This window comes from Tinamus guttatus, unplaced genomic scaffold (genome assembly GCF_059628265.1).
Source record: "Tinamus guttatus ecotype Peru unplaced genomic scaffold, ASM5962826v1 Tinamus_guttatus_pri_ptg000078l, whole genome shotgun sequence".
NCBI classification, from domain to species: domain Eukaryota; kingdom Metazoa; phylum Chordata; class Aves; order Tinamiformes; family Tinamidae; genus Tinamus; species Tinamus guttatus.
In genome coordinates, this window is record NW_028288612.1 from 220,190 (window position 1) to 240,320 (window position 20,131).

The window sequence follows — 20,131 nt, forward strand, 5'->3', positions numbered from 1 at the left end:
TGCAGTAAATGGTTGCTGCCCTAGCCAGCACCTGCCCCTGCCTCCGCCACCGGCGCAGCCGGGCTGCCTTGGGGGGAGGCCCGGCCGGTGCTGCAGGCTGTTCTGCCGCTGCCATCCAGGCGGGCCGCAGCCGCCGGCTGCCTGCCGCCATCTTGTGCCCCGGGCCGGAGGAGGGGCCGTCTGCGCAGGGCTCTGGGCATGCGCTCCGCCCCGCAGAGGTCATGGCCGCCTCCGGGGGCGCCGGCCCCCGAGCCCACCGGCTGACCAGCCGCAATCCCCGACACACGCCCTGTCCTACCTGAGCTGTCAGTAAATACTGTAAGAGCATCAGGTATTGGCGTAAGGCTCAAATGGGAAACAGGTAATAGAGAAAGAGAGTTAAAAGACTGTATGATTTTATGTCCTGGAAAGTGGATACTTATTTGTCCTGGATAATCTGCCAAGGCACACTGAAAAACAAAAGACTGGTGAGTCAGAAAGGTTAATTGTTTTGTACTGAGCGGTAAATAGATAATATCAGGCTCTGTGCCATCTAGAAACATCAAACGCTCTCTTCCTTTTTGAATAACCATTGCAATCATATCAATAGCAGTGGTGACAGTTTTGCCAAAATTATGAGGTAGAAACACCCATTCTAGGATTATTAACGGACATGCGTCCTGTGGTATCCATTGTGCTAATAGGCCATAAGGTCGGAAGCTAGAATAAAAAACAAGAAGACTGACAGGATAGTTCTGCTTTCATCTGTGAACGGTCTGAGTGGTTAATTTGTTCACAACTTTGTCAAGTGCAGCTTGCGCGGGAGGGGTAAGCTTCCTTGGGGATGTTAAACTCGTATCTCCTTCTAAAAGCTTAAATAGAGGATGTAATTCCTCCGTGGAAATCCCTAGGGAGGGACGGATCCAGTTAATAGTTCCCAAAAGTTTTTGAAGACCATTTAAAGTCTTTATGTCTGTCTTTAGAGTCAATGATTGTGGTCGAATTTGATGATCAGAAATTCTCCATCCTAAATATCGCCAAGGCGGAGTTTCCTGCACTTTATCCTCTGCAATTTTTAATCCTGCAGCCGATGCTGCTCGTGTAATCTGACGCAGAGCCTCTTGTTCCATTTCCTTTTGTTCTGCAGCAATCAATATGTCATCCATATAGTGATAGATGAGGACGTTGTCGAAATACTTGCGTACTGGACTTAAGACTGCTGCCACAAATTGTTGACATAATGTAGGACTATTTTTCATGCCTTGTGGCAAAACTTTCCAATGATATCTGTTATGGGGTTCCATAGCATTGATGGAAGGTACAGAAAATGCAAACCGAGGTGCATCCTGTGGTGCAAGTGGAATGGTAAAGAAACAGTCTTTCAAATCTATTACGATCAAAGTCCATGTTTGAGGTAACATCGCTGGAGAAGGGAGTCCAGGCTGTAAGGCTCCCATATCTTCAATGACCTCATTGATTTTTCTAAGGTCATGTAACAATCTCCAGGAATTATTTTTCTTTTGAATTACAAAAACTGGTGTATTCCAGGGGCTTGTAGTAGGAACTATATGTCCAGCGTGCAATTGTTTCTCTACTAACTTGTGTAACTGCAGCAGTTTATTTCGTGGAAGGGGCCACTGATCCACCCATACCGGCTTGTCTGTTTTCCAGATCAAGGGTTGGACCTGCTGCTGGATAGTAGCCCCTAAGAAAAATCCGTACTTAACTGCATGCCCCATTGACTCAAACAGTCTCTCCCCCACAGGGTAACAGATCCAGGCAATATAAATGGTCTAATGGTTGCGGTTCTCCCTTCCGGACCAATAATATTTATCAGGCTTTCGCTTTGCATTGGGGTACTCTGCCCACCAATTCCCGAAAGCGATGTATGCGCATTCACTAGGGGTAAACTGTTTGGCCATTGCGAGGCAGCGATGACTGTAACGTCCGCTCCGCTATCTAAAATTCCTTGTGCATTAAACTTTATCACTCCTGATTGTAGCGTACAGGATATCTGTGGGCGATTCATAGTTATCTGTTGAGTCCAGAAAATCTCAGGTTGTCCTGTGGACCCAAAAGAGCCTATGCCGCGTTTAGTTTTTGCAGCATTTGGTGTCTGTGGTAAAAAGTATACTAATTGTGCTATTCGGCTCCCCGCTGGCACAGTACAGGGTGGTATCGGAGTCCATACCATTATCTTAATTTCTCCTTTGAAATCTGCATTGATAACTGCAGGTAACACAAACAGCCCTTGTCTCGTTGTTGAAGATCGCCCAATCAATAGTGCTGCCATTCCTCGCCCCAGGGGGCCACGGATGCTAGTTGGAATTAGCACAACTGATGTATCAGTAATTAGCACTTCTATTGTGGTGGCCAGGTCCACACGGGTGCTGCCGCCTGTGCTGGCGCCGCTGCTTCCCGGTGAGGCGGCTCTGAGGGGTGATTTGCTGTCATGGCGCGACCCCTTGCCGCGCTGCGCTTGAAGTTTCCCGAAGGGGCTAGCGGTCGACCTTCCTTATCAAATTTTGATCGACACTGATTGACATAGTGTCGTCCTTTGTGACAGCGCGGACATATTCCAGGCGCTCCTCTGTTTGCTTGCGTTTTTGGACAGTATTTACAGATATGACCAAATTGGCCACAAACAAAGCATGGATTTTTCATAGACATTGTAGCAAATGCCTCGGCCATCAGAGAGCATTCATACAGTTTAGAGCCAATGTTAATGCACGCCTTCAGCATGTCATCAATAGTAGGATCCTTTAGTGTTCGCAAAACTCTCTGGCAATCAGGGTTAGCATTCTCAATTGCTAGTTGTTTAAAAATGTAGCTTTGTGCTTGTTCATTATCAATTTGTTTCTCCAGAGCCTCATTAAGCCAATCCAAAAACTTCATGTAAGGCTCATTCGCATCTTGTCTTATGGTAGCAAAAGGCTGTCGTTGTTTACCAGCCTCTGGAACGGCCTTAAGGGCGCGGAGAGCAAGTGCCTTATGTGGGATTCCTGAAGGCCAGTGGTCATGCTGTGAGCAAGCCAGATAAGGGCAGAAGGGCGCCAGACCTAGATGAAAGGGCAGAAGGGCGCCAGGCCTAGCTGAAAGGGTGGAAGGACTGCTGACTAAGAGATAAGGAGATCTTGCGGAGAGTCAGATAAGGAGGCAAAGAGTTGAGACAAACAAGTAGAGGGGGACGGTCGTTAAATGTGAGGACACGTGGGCACTGTTAGTCAGCCTCTGTTAGTTAGCCTATCACACTGTATAGTTAGACGCATGGACGCGGGGTCTTGACCAATCATTGTAAAGAAGCGCTCGCATGTACGGGGAAATCTTGCATAGAATTTCGTTGACGCAAATAAGAGCTAACCTATCCTGAGCTCAAGCTTTGCAATATGCATGAACCTAATTAAGCTATGTATAAAAGTGCACACTGAGTGTTCAATAAACGAGTCTTGTCGATGACCATATGGTGTCGCAGTCTCCCTTTCTCCTACAGCCTTAACTTGCTGCAGGCCCTCAGGGGGAATTCCTGCTTGTGCTGTTGTGGCACTGTGGTCACCCTCCCCCATTAACATGTCCACAGTAACAGCCCGTAATGGACCTCTTTTTGACTGGCGCTGGTTTTCCTCCCCCTGTGCTCGAGCAAGCTGTCTCATTTTTGACTCCTACATCGTATATTGCATATCAGTCATAATCAGGCGAAACAGAGTTTTAAAATCGTGAGGAGTAAAAACCGAAGAATCACAAAGAGATTGTATAAGGTGGGTGGTATATGGTGCGCCAAGGCCATGATCTGTCACCGTGCGCCGCACATCCTTAATAACATTGTATGACAATCCTTCCCAGCGCGGATTCTGGTCTGGTGCATAGATAACGGGGAAGGCTTTCAGCATGCCCACATCCCCCGCCTGTTTTGCTCCTCGTTTTACTGAAGCCCATTTATCATGCAGATCCAGGGAGTATAGGTCTGGTTCCTTCTCAGGGTTAATAGGACCCGGGTCAAAAGGATCATCATCCTGGTCATCAGGTGGCTGTACCGTGAAGGCTTTTGCAGCGCATTTTGTTTCCTGATTCTCATCAGGACATGATTGAGGTAATGGAGGCGCGGAGGGGATGGCAGGAGCCCCGACTCCATTATTTGTGTTCAGCTGCGGCCCACTGTGAGATTTCAGCGTTTCGAATACAACTCGCCATTGTGGTAACAGGCCAGCAGCAGCCTTATCACCGCGAGTGGCACAGTCCCATAATCGGACCCCAATTTGGTCCCACTTCTCCTTATCAAATATGTTCTTACTGTTCACCGAGGGATCGTTTTTAGAAGCCCATGCAAGAACCTTTTGTAGGTCTTCTTCATCTAATTTCTTGCCCTGTTGTTTTAAGATCTTAGAAAAGACTTCTAAAACATCTTTTTGTTCCTTCGTTAAGTGTAGCCCCATAGTCCCCAGCTGCTTACCTCTTTCCTTTCAAGAGGTGTTGGTGTGTGCACAAAGGACGCTTCCTTTCAGCATGAATCCAGGGAGTTCAGCTGGGCGGTGCAACCGGAGAGACAGCTAGTCTTCGAGCCCCACGTTGGGCGCCATTTGTTGCACCTTGCGAAAGAACAGACTCAGTCTGGGATGCAGAGTGAGACAACTTTATTCTCAAACCAACTTCTTTTATACCCTTTTAACACAAGTGTTGCAAAGATTACAACCAATCAGCATCTTGCCAGCCGTGCAGTTGTGGTTATCTTCTTCTCCTTGCTTTGTTCCTCATCTGCTGACAAAACATTCCACATGCGATTGTAGTCCTCCTCCTTTTCCTGCTTTGCTCTTTGCTGATAAGACATTAGTCCTTGCGGATCAGCCCATCAACCGTGCACTACTAAGGCATTCTTGTGATTAACTATTAACAAGGCATCTATTATCTACTGACAAGGTACTATGCCTCCACAGCACTAATCAAGCCTTGCTGGTAAGTGAGAATACCTTATGTCTAATACATGCAAAAGCACAATACCTTATGTCTGATACATGCAAAAGCACAGCCAAAAACTACAAGGCATAAACAATAAAACAACTAGTAATATTAGCTGTGATTAACTAATACATGCACCCATCCCCAAGTCCGTGTTGGTCTGCAAGGTTTTTCCAGTCAAAGAGTCCGACGTCCTGCTGAGCAGCGCCCGTTGTCTATTGATCTGCTGATGGGCAGTTCAAGGACTCTCGATCATTTCATCGCCGAGGTTTTACCAACCGCCTGGAGCTGTAAGGTGTCCTCGATCTCCAAGCCATTCCTCTATAAGTCCTCCTTTTTTTCTTTTGCATTAACCAGGCGTTATGAGTAAGGGAGGATAGCTTTCTTCTTTTCTTCTTCTTTTGACCCTGGTGCTGTTAGGATGGACCCAGGGCAAAGCCATACTTACTTGGCCTACTGTACATGGACCCCCTATGGGCTTTGATGGAATTCCGGACCAAGCCTGGTTGCCGCATATGAGAAAATATCCTGCAGGCAACGTCCAAGGGATTACAGGGCTGGATCCCGGATGTGAGGAATTGTGGGACATCTTACCACACCATTTATTCCAGCGACTCCCGTTGCCGATTGGGTACAACCAGGTGGGCGCCTGAGAGCTACTGCGACAATTATTACTATAACCCGAAGCGCAACCCTTTTGCGATGCATTAATATAAAGGCAAATAGAAGCATTAAGAGAATCTATTAACTCTATCTCCTGTGTTTCAGGCCCTGCAGGCAGGTTGTGGCTCCAAAGATCGAAACTGTTGATTCCCGTTGCCAAGTTCTCGAGTGCTGTCAATCTTTTCAAAGTTTGGGGATTCCCCAACGACGGCATTGCCTTTACTGCATTCCAGAAATACTTCCACGTGGTCTCGTTTACAGGTACCCCAACTAGACATGTTACAAAGGGGATACTAGGGGTGGCCAGACTAGCGCAGAAGCGCGTGGTATTTAGCTCTCGAGCTAAGGTCACCCAGATGTTCTGTCGAGGATCAAACAACCGTGGATGGTACCCTGGAGCCCCTTCCGTCCCAGAGCCCAGTACCCAGAACATCAGCAACGCTGCTGCCCACCACTGTCCTGCACGTCCCTTTTGACAGGATGCTCCCTCGCGTCCGCGACTCCTTTTGCTGGATGAGTCCATCTGCTGGGAACCCATAGCGGACCTGTGGGCATAGAAACACACATATGCCCTCGACCATTGAATATGACAGTGGCGAGGCCCTCCCATATCCTCGTTCTAGGGTTACAATAATTAACCTTCATTTCTTTAGTGGGAGTGCCTGCATTGACACAGGTGGCACGGATTACAACAGGCGGATCAACATTGTCCCTGAAGACACAGAGATGATTTAATACAAATAGAACCTTAACCAAACACTCTCTTGGGTCCACTATTGAATTGAACTTTTGCAAATAGTCCTTGAGTGTCCTGTTTGTGCCTGACCAGTTGGAGAGTTTGGGAGCCCGGTGGTATGCCTTACTCCCCAGCTCATCAAAAAGCGTCGGACAAACTCACTGACACAGGCTGGACCGTTATCCGTCTTGATGTGCTCGGGCGAGCCCATGACCGCAAAACATGTGGTTAGATGCCTGCAGACATGTAGGGCCCTTTCGCTGGTCTGCGCTGTGGCCCACACAAACTTAGAGTAGGTGTCTATCGACACGTGGACATACTTGAGGTGCCCAAATTCAGGTACATGTGTGATGTCCATTTGCCACATCTCTAATGCCTTCAGGCCCCTGGGGTTCACACCAATGCCCAGACCTGGCCCATGATGACTACACTGGGGACAGGCCTGCACAATTCCACAGGCATCGGATACAGTTATATCATACATCCAGGTCAGGCCTTTGGCATTAGTATGGAACTGTTCATGAGCAATTCGGGCGATTTCAAAATGATTCAGTGGCCCATGTTCACGCGTGTCAAGCTCACTAACTGCTCAGCCCGATCGTTACTCTCCCCCAAACCTAGTGTCCATTGATGACTCCGGACGTGGATGACACAGAATGCTGTCGAACGCCACCTCACCGCTCTTTTGATTTGTAGAAACAGCTGGAACAATCGCTGGTTAGAAGTTTCTTTCAAAAGAGCATCCTCAATTCGCTGTACTACTCCAACGACGTACAGGGAGTCCGATACAATATTCAACGGGGTGTCCTTCCAGTGCATCAGCACCCATGCGACAGCTGCCAATTCTAAAGTCTGCAACGAGTCACCTTCTACCGCTTGTAGGGTGTGGGCCTTCCATAGGTCTTTCTCCTTTCCAGGTGATGGTCGCCCTTCTGGAGGATTTTCCTGCATCCGTGAATACCGTGAGGCCATCACGCAGAGGTCTTTCTACACACTTTGGTCTTTCTACCCACGAATAGCTGGTAAGGAAGTGGCCAAGCTTTCCTGCAGGCCTTTCCGAAGTCACCTCCCCAGGGAACTCCAAGAGCGCTAGCTGCAGCGCAGTGGAGTGCCACAGGGCCCATTCCAAATCTGCCGCCTGCAGGGGAGGGTGGATCGCCGCCGGCTCACCCCCGAGATTGCCAGCACCCGAATTCTCCCACGGCGGATCATGTGAGCCACCGCTTCCAACCGAGGGGTCACGCTCTTGCACGGTTGAACTGAGGAGAAAATCCATTCTAAAACTGCAAGGTAGTCTTCTCCCCCTTTTTTCTTTTGCCACTGCATGACTACCACCGTGAGGGAATTCTCCCGTGAAAGAATGAGAAGACGCAAAGGCAATCCTGGAAGATACCGTGGGCATAAGCGCGTAGCTACTAACTCCCCTAATCGTTCAACACAGGCTTGCTGCGCTGGCGTGAGCGAAATCGGCTTCCCAGCGTCTGTACCTTTGAGCAAGGACGTAGTGGCTCAAGGTCCTCATTAGAAATACCCAGCAATGAATGCACCCATTGTAGATCTCCCATTAGGGTCTGCACATCAGTTAATGTACGTAGATTCACATGTAAGGTAACCTTTTGAGGAGCGACTGTGGATTCTGTAATAACCCAGCCAAGGTATTTCCATGGGCTGGTATGCTGTACCTTTTCCGGAGCGATGACCAGACCGGAGCTGCTGAGTGTGTTGGCGATCGCTTCCTCATCCTCTGTCGTGAATCGAGTCTTTCGGGCAAACAGGATGTCGCCCATATAGTGGTAGATGATGGTATCAGGCCATCGTTGTCGGAGAGGCTGTAAGGTAGCAGCGACAAATATCTGACACGTTTCGCATACCTTGAGGCAGGACGACCCACTGGAAACGCTGTGCCGGTTCTGCACGGTTCACCGAAGGTAGCATGAAGGTGATCCTCGAGGAATCCTCCGGATGTAAAGGAATGGTATAGAAACAGTCTTTTAAATCCACAATCAATAGATCCCACCCCTGAGGTAACATGGCAGGGGATGGAATCCCCGGCTGTAGCGCACCCATAGGTTCCAGTATCCGTAATGACACAAGCATACCCTTTCCCCCAGATTATCAACTCCAAGGCTCCCGTCCATTTTCCCGTGTTCCAGGCTCTCAGCATCACCTTACACGGACCCGTTTTTACTTCTGTCAGGACCCCCTTTAGCCCAGCCCTATGCTTGACCATCCGAGGGACCAGGCTACCGTGGTGCAATCTCAAAAATTTAAAACATATACTGCTCTTGCCAATTTTTCATTTTTCATAGCTGGCATTTCAGCGTTTGGTTCATATGTTCCACTATGTCATGGTCCTCAGGATGCGATGGTATGGTGAAAAAACAATCTTTTAAATCAATTATTAAGTATTCCCCTAAGCTCTGTCCAAGGATATAAGTCAGAGTACGGCTCCCAGTCCTCCATCGGTGGGCGGGGGAGGTGGGGGGGGACGCCGTAGTCTGAGTTATTCCTGGCTTTCCCGCTTTCAAATTCTTCACTTTCTTGTTGTGCTTATTTAGCCCTCTCTGCTGATATATATTACACAATAAAGATCTAAAGACCAAACACACAAACACAATTTCCATCCAGTGGCACGACCTCACGTAGCTGTGCACTCCACTAGTGAGTTCCACTGGTTATCGGCAGGACACTGAGATTGAACAATCTCTCGAGTTGGCAGATTAGAGGGTTGCTGTCAGGCTCCCAACTCGGCGGGCGTCCCCGCAGAGACAACGTGGGTCTCAGTGTTAGGAGTCTCACCCCCCCTTTCTCTCTGCACTGCCTGTTTATGCCCGATGCATCCTGCCACGTAGGGCCAGTACGTGCCAGCAGGCAGACCAGGGGGCGGACAAACTCCGCCTTCAGTCACATAACCTTCCCTCCTGGTTGCGCAGGTGCGCATATCAGTAAGTGGTCCCAGCCGTCAGTCTGAGGGTCCTGCCTTTCTCATCTCCCTCCCTCTCGGGTGTTTGACCTTCAAATTAATTTAGAGGATGTTTGCAGTTAAGTTGGCTACAAGCCCGGTTGAGCAGCCGCCTTCAACTGCTTTTCTGAGGAGGTCGGCTGTGAACCTGGCTGAGCAGCCGCCTCCGCACTCCTTATCGCTCAGCCTGGGCAGGCAAGTATCTTCTTTCTTAAGATCTTGGATTCTATTTCGCACAACAGTTTTATGACTCTACAGATCATACAAATTTCCAGCTTTCAACCATACCTCGTGTCAGCATCAATATACAAAGGACACAACACATAATAGAGATGAACATAGCAAATAGAAACAATAGCCCTAATAACGGTTTCCGTCCTCACTTAAAGCATTACAGTTCTACAACCCTCACTTCTAAAAGATGAATCAAATTCCTCTGCACCTCCCTCCTGGCTTTCATCAAGCCCTCAGCTTCATAAGTCTCCTTGATCTCATTCGCCTTTTATTTGCCCCTTTTTTTTTTTTTTTTTGAGTTTATCTAACAAGTCCTGGACCCAGCCAGGCCGTTCTTCAGGCACGACGCGGGGGGGGTCCGGAAGCGGGGGCACAGACAGTGTAGGCGCCGCAGGTGCAGGCACCGGGGCAAGCACGGGCAGGGGGCTTGGCGATGGATCTCCAAACACCAGCGGTTTTCGGTGGCGTGGCGGTCCCGGTCCTGAAGTGCTCGCAAAGGCGGACATGACTCCGGCGGCCACTTTGCTTTTGGCTTTCACATCGGATTTGAATACTAGGTGGGGCTCGGCTTTGAACCCATTCTCTCTGCAGCAGATCAAAAGCTTGCAGAGGGTCTATTCTTCAGTAGCTTGCTCCAGGGATTGTACGAGCCTATTCACCAAATTTCCGTAGGACTTCCGCAATCCCTGCTTCACCATCGTAAATGATGGGGCCTTTCGTTCTGACGGCACTAAAAACAGCGCCTGCTTCCGCGAAGCATTATACATGGGCATCGAGTAGGTTAGCTGAGCCGCGGGGTCACCATAGAGATCCCGTCCCATAAGCATCTGCCCAGTCACACCACATAACAGATCTCCCGAGATGTTATGTGCGTTCACCACCTTTTGGATTTGTTTCTCCCACTCCCGTTCCCATAACAGATATTGCACGGGAGTGAGGAGGACCTTCGCTATCATTATTTCTCTCCATGTACAACCCAAGTCCTTAGCCGTTTTACTACCCCCAATGGTGGCATCGCAGAGAGAGTCCCCTATCTCCTGCCACTCAGTGGCACTATACATAAGTTCCAGAGTTTGCAGATGTCCCATCTCTTGTGCCCATCGTAACAACTCATAGAGTTTCTTCGTACTCACAGCTGCATCTCGCTTGGCGAGAATATACAATAGCAGCTGTGTTGCCGCCCCCCAGTCCATGGTTAAGGCGGTCTTCGCGGAGGGGCCCCGACGGCTCAACCGCCCCCGCCCCTAGACCCTGTGCCCAGCACTGTCCCGGCGGTGTGGGTACCTCACACCGGACGCCGCTTCCCAGCTCCTCAATCCTCCGTCACGCTGTGGTGACCCTGGATTTTCCGCGATCCTCCGTCAAGCCACGGTGACCCCGGATCTTCCGCCCGCGGATCTTCCCCTGTCAGCCGTGGCTATCCAGGATCTCCGACCTGCCACAGCACCTTCCTGCCGCCAGGTCCCGACGACCCTGCCGTTGGGTCCCTGTTCGGGCGCCAGATGTTGGAACCAGGCGCAGGACAACTGCACAGGCCTTTAGGGGAGCCGAGCCGGATTACAAGACACGATCCCAATATGAGTTTAGATCTTGCTCCGTTTATTAGCGGAAGTGCGCATATATTTATACCTACAAGCATCTGAGGGATATCCAGGTTAGCTACGATTGGTTGCTAGGGAGGTTGCTATGTCCCGGCCGCATAGGCTCTTTCCCAGCTCTGCAAAGTTGTTTACCAGAGACGGCTAACTACTCTTTCCCACATAGCTCCCCATTCCCAGCCGGCCAAGGACAACTCACTAACACTCCCCAGTACATTATCAGCAAGGTGCAGGTGGTGCAGATTCCCAGCACAGTGCAGATTCTCAGCACAGCATTTCTCTACAGGTTTGTAAATCATGCTTGCTTCGCTGCTGTTTTCCTGCGTCACACTGTGTGTCAGCTGACTCTTAACTCCACTTTTGTTCTTTAAGTGACTATAAATGAGCTGGGTGAAATCTGGTTTCATTTGTTCAAACCCATTGGCTCTGTGAAGATTACATATTCAATGTTTGCCCATTTCCAATTAAACTACCACCCACAAGAAATTCTTTTTTGTGAGTAAACTCAAGAGGGTTTTGGCCAGTACTAGAGACATGATCTTTATCACTCTTTTCCCAGTCACATCCTTTATGCCCTGTACATTCTAAAACAAAGTGAAAGGCACTGTACCCAAGATCAAAGTGTACAGTAAGTCTTCATTATCTCCAATGTTAATTCATTCTTCCAATTCTCTCCAGAAAAAAAAAAAGGAAAAAAGAAAAAAAAAAAAAAAAAGAGGAAACTATCTGTAGTCATTTTATGCTGTGCTGCTACAGGCTTTATATTATTGCTAAATCATGAACACTGGTCTCATTATTTGTAATAATTCTATATTCAGTGTGTATACGAAAGACTTGCCTGTTTTTCTTCTCATTGGAATGGTTTCCAGTGCTAACTTTTCTTAGGGTACTTCATAGGACTCACAATAAGTTTCTTCATGTAACTTTATATGTTACACACCCTATTTTTAATTTTATCTTTCCTGATTGGTATATATGCTCAACTGTGTTTTAAACACCAGCTTTCCTTTTAAGTAGATTTGAGGTATCTTTACAAAATATAAAATACAGTTAATAGTCTTTCTACAAATATTTTCTTTTAGATCTGTTACTTTCAGAAGTTGTCTAGAAACAACTGCATGGATCTTAAGTATGTTACATAGAAGTATTTAATCTTGGAAACCATTTAATATATTTTATAAATAGAGGAAATTGCTATGACTCAGACACTTAGGTACAAGCAAATGAGTTATGAGTTGGTTGTATAGTGATCATTTCCATGACCTTCCTAGCCCATAAGGTGAATGCAAGAGTGGCAGATAAGTTTCTGTGGAAGGCATACTATACAGAGGATACCCTTTTGATTGTGATCTGACCCCAATTTCTCCTGTTCCTAGACACTGCTAGAGTTTTTATTTCTGTTTTGTTTTGAGGTGCTTTTTTGCAGGGGGGAGGGGGGTGGAGATAACAACCAGACTCAGACGCTTCAGGGAAAGGTGTGAGAGACTTCACAACTCTCTTTTTTTAAGGCTATATCTTATATTCCTTCCAAAATGTGTATACATTTGACCCTGACCTTTCTGACATTTTGATCAAAACTGGATAGTCTTTGATTAAAATCTAACTGCACCTGCTCTGAGCAGGAAAGGAGACTAGAAGGCCTCCAGAGGTCCCTTTCTATCTACATGATCCTATGATTTTACCCTGTGGCTGGCTATACAAGAAAATGTGAATTATTTTGTGATAGCGAGAGCCATTGATCCATTTACAGTTTTGCTATTCTCAGGCTAATCAGAGTAATTATGAGCTTGATTGCAACAGTCTTACTCCTATTAAATAGCCAATGAAACTACCTGAACAGAATACCATTACACTAATTGTATAGCTTTTTTGATTCATATGATTTTTCAATGAACTCGTAAATGGTATTTCACTGCCACAGCAACCTTTTCCTATTGTTTAATTTGTTTCGGTTTGTTCACAGCTAAAAAATCCCCTACATCTTGACGGGCTGAATTTCGGCACTCTGATCTTCAGTAGGGCACTGTGTCTCTCTGGGAAGGGCACCTAGGCCAAATGGATCCTACAAAGGGGAATAGAACACATCTTTTCCAGAAAACAACAAAGCAGAAGAAGAGGAGCAATAGTATCAACAGAAAACTCAGAACCTGAAGCTCATGAGACCCCACAGATTCTGAGCAGGATGCAGAAGCAGCTTCCTAGAAACAGAGAAAATGGTACAGAACTTGGACAAAGACAGAAAACTCCCGAGTTGTTTGAAACCTTGTCTGAAAGCAAGAACTTGCCCTGAAAGGACATAGTGGGCAGAAGGAAAGTTATTTATAACCTCTTTTGATTTCTGTTCTCATTTACTCACTTTGAATTTTTCCTTATTCAGTCTCTATAACAAAAGCTAAGGAATTTAATCTATGATCTAATAAAAACTGGCTTTGAGTTTATAAGCTCTTTCATTTTCTTTCAGGAGGTTATGAGAAGAACAGAGAGGCAGAATCACCTCAAAGCTCTGCACAATGTGGGAGTTTGCACACAATCTGCAAATACATTTAGGCTAGATTTTTCAGATGTAGTTATCTGAGCTCAAGCACCTGGCAATTTCTAGAAAAACAAACAAACAAACAACTAGCCAGTCAAAAACTAAACTAAACTAAACTACTAAACAACTAAAGCCAGTCACATGAGGATCTAAAGGGATTCTTGTGGGAAATTACAGATAATTTTTAAAAAGTAGGGTTTTTTTGCTTTTTAATTTTCAAAAGAGGAATACAATAGAAATGGGACTTCTCAAAACATTTGAAGCTGTTGATGGAAGACTCTGCATTAATTTATCAGATCTGTACTAGAAGAGGTAATAAATTAGGCATTGATTTAGCAGATTTAGATTTGTCTGTTAATTCCCAGAAATGTATTCTGTGACACGATCATGGACAATTCATTTTATTCCTTGGTTCTTCTTTTATAACATGGAAATAAATGATATTACCCAATCATTCAGACAGATTAGGAGGAAAAATCCTTCTTCAAAGAAAAGCAATTATTTACTATGCAATTTGGAAGATGCAAAATAATTAAGACCTGAAGCAAACAATGAAATATTGACCAGTTACCTCATTCAGTGAGTACAGCTGCTGTTTGCAGTATCATGAATTAGGATTTCTTTAAAAAATAACTCTTGCCAAAAATAATTGAATATTTTCAATACACACAAGCACAATGGGGAAAAGTTACAGATAAAAATATTCAAATGAAAAAGAGCATAAAAATCCTTCACCTATTAGGATGAATCATAGGGCAGAAGTATATTTGCACATGATAAGAAAGATGCCATCAATAGCTGACTGTAGACTCAGGATCCCACATTGGATTTCTCCAACACATAAACACCAAAATAAGTTTACAGATGAAGGTGGCAATAAAGTTTTGACACTATCTGTGTGTCTCACACCGCAAGACCAACTTTTCAAGCTGGTACATGTGTTCCTTCACTCCCAACCACACTGAACTTGTAAAGGAGTACTGGGTAGAAACACCTCTTCTTACCTGTGACCAAATCATCTTCTATGAGACCTTTATCTTAAGGAACAACTTTAATTACAGAAAGTACAGAATGAAGGTTCAATTTATGTCATTATATTTACTATTTAATATACAGCTTTGGGGAAAATGCTGTTCTTTAATGATGCATTAATGCTAGCCTTCATAAACATGGTACATAAAAATTTCCATGCATCAACCATCTAGAAATAGCAAGTAATTAATGCTCATTCTATTTGCATAGTCTACAGGGTATGGTTTTTTCCTCATTATAAGCATACTATGATAGAAAATCTGAGAAGAAAATACTGTTTGTTTTCCTGGTTGTATTAATTCTTTGAATATTACATTCAATATTTCACTGCTTTTTAATGATTACATGCAAAACATTTACAGTGAACATATGTTATTGTAAATAAACAGATTAAATTCCACAGAAAGTTTACTTATGTACATATCCAGATAAATAGGCTTTTTTATTGTGTTTGACATTTGTGAAGCTTGACACTACAATAAAAATGATTATAAATTTCCAAAGCAAGTACAGTTATCATAATTAATGCTAAAATTTAATAAGAAACTTCTGCATATACTTTTTTAATCATATGATTGCTCAGAGTAACATTAAATTGTTTTGATACTGTCTTCCAGTAACCCATACATTATGTATTTGCTGTTTTGGAAATATTTTTTTTAAATGGATGAGGTTAGCTGAGGCAAGAGGTAAAGGTCCACACAGACTGAAATTAGTCCAGTACTGCAGTTGAAAAGCAGGACTAGATCCCAACTTCTGTAGCTCCAGGCAATACATATTCAATCATAACATTAACAGAACATAAACCTCAGCTTATATCTGAGCATATTTGCACCAAATAATTGTTTCAAAATTGAGGTTTTATAAAAATTTACATCATTACTACTAATTGCCAGGAAGATATTTGCTGAGCTTTTCCCACAGACCACCACCATTCCTCCATGACCCTCTCCTGTTCTCTGAATGGTTCAGCAGAGCTTCTGCTCTTAAATGAGTCCCCGGTAAGAGGACAGAATGAGGATACTCTATAAATACTACTAAAAGCAATACTGTATTGGCAACATATTCAACCCATGTACTTGACTTGTTAACATAAAAGTCTTACAAACACATAATAACTTAGCTCTAAAAAGTCACTGTCTCTCCCTTTCGTCACTAGCTTTGAAGTTGATTGGGAAAAACCTACACATCTCATTTTCAAGGTCTTCAATTTAGTAATAAAGTTAAACAAACAAAAAGGCTCAGTTTTAAAATATAACCTTTGAAAAGCCTATTCCAGCTCTGCCTTATATATTCAAATCCTCCTTTGAGTACTTCTAACACTCAAGAAAACCTCTGATGCACCTTTTTGCCCTAACTATATAAGTTATTAATACCTGGTGTGACAGATATGCTCCTTCCCCAGCTCATCCTGACTTCTCACAAGTAGCCCTATTCAGGTGTTAACTACCACATTATCTGATCCTGGTAGTTGCCTCCCTGATTTCTTCCCCCACCCAGACATTAACCATCAATAACAGTCCTGATGGCTGCATCCTGATGGGGGAGATAAGGCTAACTGTGAGTACACCAGCCAACAGTCATTTCTGAATTGAAAGAAAGACTACCAGTCAATCATCTTATCCCATAAATATGGGGACAGCCCAAGAGCCCATTGAGCTCTCCTTGCATGGCAGTGGGCTGTATGCCAGGATCCCCCCCTTGAACAGGGATGCCTCTCAAGGATACTCCTCGAGGTTAAGAGATCCTTCCCCCTACAGATTCGTGGTAAGTGACTATAGCACACCTTTCTCTTTCTGAATTTGTAAACTTTACTGATGTAACTGTGCACAAATCCCTTAGACATAAACCGTTGACCAGGTCTGGGACTAGGACTGGATCCAGCTGCACCCAGACTCCTCTCAGAAGGAGTTTGGAAAGCAAAGGGATCCAATCTGAACCTCGTGACCTAAAGGGAGGGTGTCCTTGATAATTCTGTGTGTATCTTGAACCTCCATACAGTAACTAATAAGTGACCTTGCCATAGAATCTTGTGAAACCATCGTCATTACCAATAAAACCTATTCCTATTTCTTTCCCATGAGTGCAGTGCATTGTGTCACTCACCCCCACCACCACTTGTTCTGTGACACCTAGTTCTGGCATACAAATGTCATTTTTATGTACAATACAGAATGATAGCTCATATAGATAGACAAATATTAACATGGATTTCATGTCTGTGAGAACAATTTTGTCTAAATTACATATATTAATGACATTTTTCCCTTGAAGTCAAGAAAAAGGAACAGTATTGCCTCTTTACATTTTACACTCAAAGGATGGAATTTGGAATAGTTTTTCTCCTCCCCTCCCCAATTCTCAATAGAGAGGAGTCTTAAATTTCCATTGCTCCTGAAGAAGGCTTTTATTTTGATCTATTTCTTTCTAGAAGATTGTTGTATTTTTTGAATATCAATAAAGTTTTGAGAGAGAAACCCTCTTTAAATCTTGCAGTTTGATACTTAGTAGCAGCACACACACCTACACATCATAGGTCCCCCAGCTGCAAAAAATCAGAGTTCCTTCCTTAGTACTGGCTGGGTCTTTCCCCTTCCAACCCCAGATTTTCAAACTGACCTCCTCACCATCTTTCTACAGAAGCCATTTTCCTTTTTGCTGATGCAGTCTAGGATTTCTAGGCATTATTCTTGAATACAAGAGAACAAAGCTATTTCTGGAGTTTTTTTATCTGTAACCTCTCTATTGAAAAAGCAAGCTTAGCTAAAAGCTACTTCTCACTACATGTCCCTTCACAACAATACCTTGAATCAGTGGATTGATGTAAATGCCCTTGGTATTTTGAGTAGTTTCTATTTTATATTCTGATCTTCAGCAGTAATATCTTATTGCTTATCTATAATTATGGCCCATAGGAACAGAATATGAGACTGGCTTCTGTTAGGAATAGCTTTATGCTTTTCTTCTTGCTCTGTACTTGCAGTGGTGCTGCAAGTAGTTTGTGTCCTTCAATTTGGTCACATCCATATTTAGAGAAAAAAAAAAAAAAAAAACTAATATTCAATTAATGCTTGTGATTCAATAAGAACTATTTTTTTTTAATTGTTTGATAACACTGCAGTCTGAAATCGGTTCTTTGACCTCAACTCAGTATCAACTGACCACCTTAGGAGCTATTGCTTAACTGTGCAAAACTGAATGTGAAAATCCATCACGTGTTCATCTGCCATCTATAAAACAAGTTCAGAGACACTTCTGTGAAAAGAATAATCACATCCTGTAAGTTATATTTGTTTTGGCAGGGAAAATGCAGTTTCATACTCTAATCTGTGTTCTCTGTAGTTATTTAAGTTTTACGCTTTTATTTCTATGAAGACTCCACTTCCTCCGCTCTGTTGTCAATAAACTGAGCTTGCAAAGCTGGCTGGATGGCAGAGCTCAAAGGGTGGTGATCAGCGGTGCAGAGTCTAGTTGGAGGCCTGTAGCTAGCGGGGTCCCCCAGGGGTCAGTCCTTGGTCCAGTCCTGGTCAATTTATTCATCAATGACCTGGATGAAGGCACAGAGTGCTCCCTCAGCAAGTTTGCTGATGATACCAAACTGGGAGGAGTAGCTGATACCCCAGAGGGCTGCACTGCCATCCAGAGGGACCTGGACAGACTGGACAACTGGGCAGTGGAAAACCTCATGAAATTCAACAAGGCCAAGTGCAAGGTCCTGCACCTGGGGAGGAATAACCCCAGACACCAGTACAGGCTGGGGACTGACCTCCTGGAGAGCAGCTCTGCGGAGAAAGACCTGGGTGCCATGGTGGATGACAAGTTGACCATGAGGCAGCAGTGTGCTCTTGTGGCCAAGAAGGCCAATGGGATCCTGGGGTGCATTAAGAAGAGCGTCTCCAGCAGGTCGAGGGAGGTGATCCTGCCCCTCTACTCAGCCCTGGTGAGGCCGCATCTGGAGTATTGTGTCCAGTTCTGGGCTCCACAGGACAAGAGGGATGTGGAGCTGCTGGAGAGAGTCCAGCGCAGGGCTACAAGGATGATCAGGGGCCTGGAACATCTGCCCTATGAGGAGAGGCTGAGGGAGCTGGGCCTGTTCAGCCTGGAGAAGAGAAGGCTAAGAGGGGATCTGATCAGTGTCTATAAGTACCTCAAGGGAGACAGTGAGGAGGATGGTGCTGGCCTCTTTTCACTGGTGGCCACTGACAGAACTAGAGGGAATGGCCACAAACTGAAACACCAAAAGTTCCACAGGAACTTAAGGAAAAAATTATTGACAGTGAGGGTGACAGAGCGCTGGAACAGGCTGCCCAGAGAGGTTGTGGAGTCTCCTTCTCTGGAGATCTTCAAAACCCACTTGGACACAGTCCTGTGCCACATGCTCTAGGTAACCCTGCGTGTGCAGGGGAGTTGGACTAGATGACCTCTAGAGGTACCTTCCAACCTTAAGCATTCTATGATTCTATGATATTTGATTAAAGCCTATATGTTTTTTCCTTCCAGTACTTTTAATGCAACAAGTACAAAGAGAGTCAGAGACATTTCACTGACTGCTTGAATAATTTTCTTACCACCACATAAATGTATTTTTTGCCCTGTCTCTCACAGCTTCTCTGGCATCTTCTGATACAGCCTACCATGACGGTCAAAGAGATAACAGCATTGAAATGGGGTCTTGGCTGACAGGCTCACTAATTGTTACTGATCCAAAGCAGAAAGAGTTAAACTAAAATTTTGAACTAAACATCAAAGAAATATCACAACTTTCACAAGCCCCTAAGGTACTGGACCCTTTTAGAAGGCACCAAACATTTCAGCAGCAAGCACAGGCCCAGTCTAACGTGAGGGCCTCATGAGAATTTAGGTTTCTATTAGACCTTTGGGAAATATATTCTAGCATTCCTTGGTGAATATTGCATTACCTTGCAACACAAATATATGAGGAAAGAGGCCATCTACTCCCCATTTCACAGAGATACCAGAGGATATGAATGATGTTAATTTATATCTGAGTACTGAACCTGAATAATAAATAGTTGTTGAAATCTTTGTTGTTTGTGAAGTGACAGATCATTGCCAGGACAAGATTTACATTAAATTAAAACGGTTAATAACATAGATGAAATCTTTTTAAAATATTAAAGTTGCTGGTGTGGACATTTATTTGCATTACCTTGTATTTTGTATTTGTATTATTTGTTCACCCGGGGGGGGGGAAAAAAAAAAAAATGATTTAAAGCTTTCATGCTTTCTGCATGAGAAAAAATCCTTGAAAACAGTCAAGACAGACAACATAAACAAAAGACAGTAAACTTAACCATTCCTGAGAGTAAAAACAGTTCAAGAGAAAGCTGACAGTTAGAAAGCAGAAACTCATTCAGGTGTGTCAGGTCAAATATGGAAGAGTGTAATGGCTGGGGAATAGGTTATTTGCACACAAATAAATG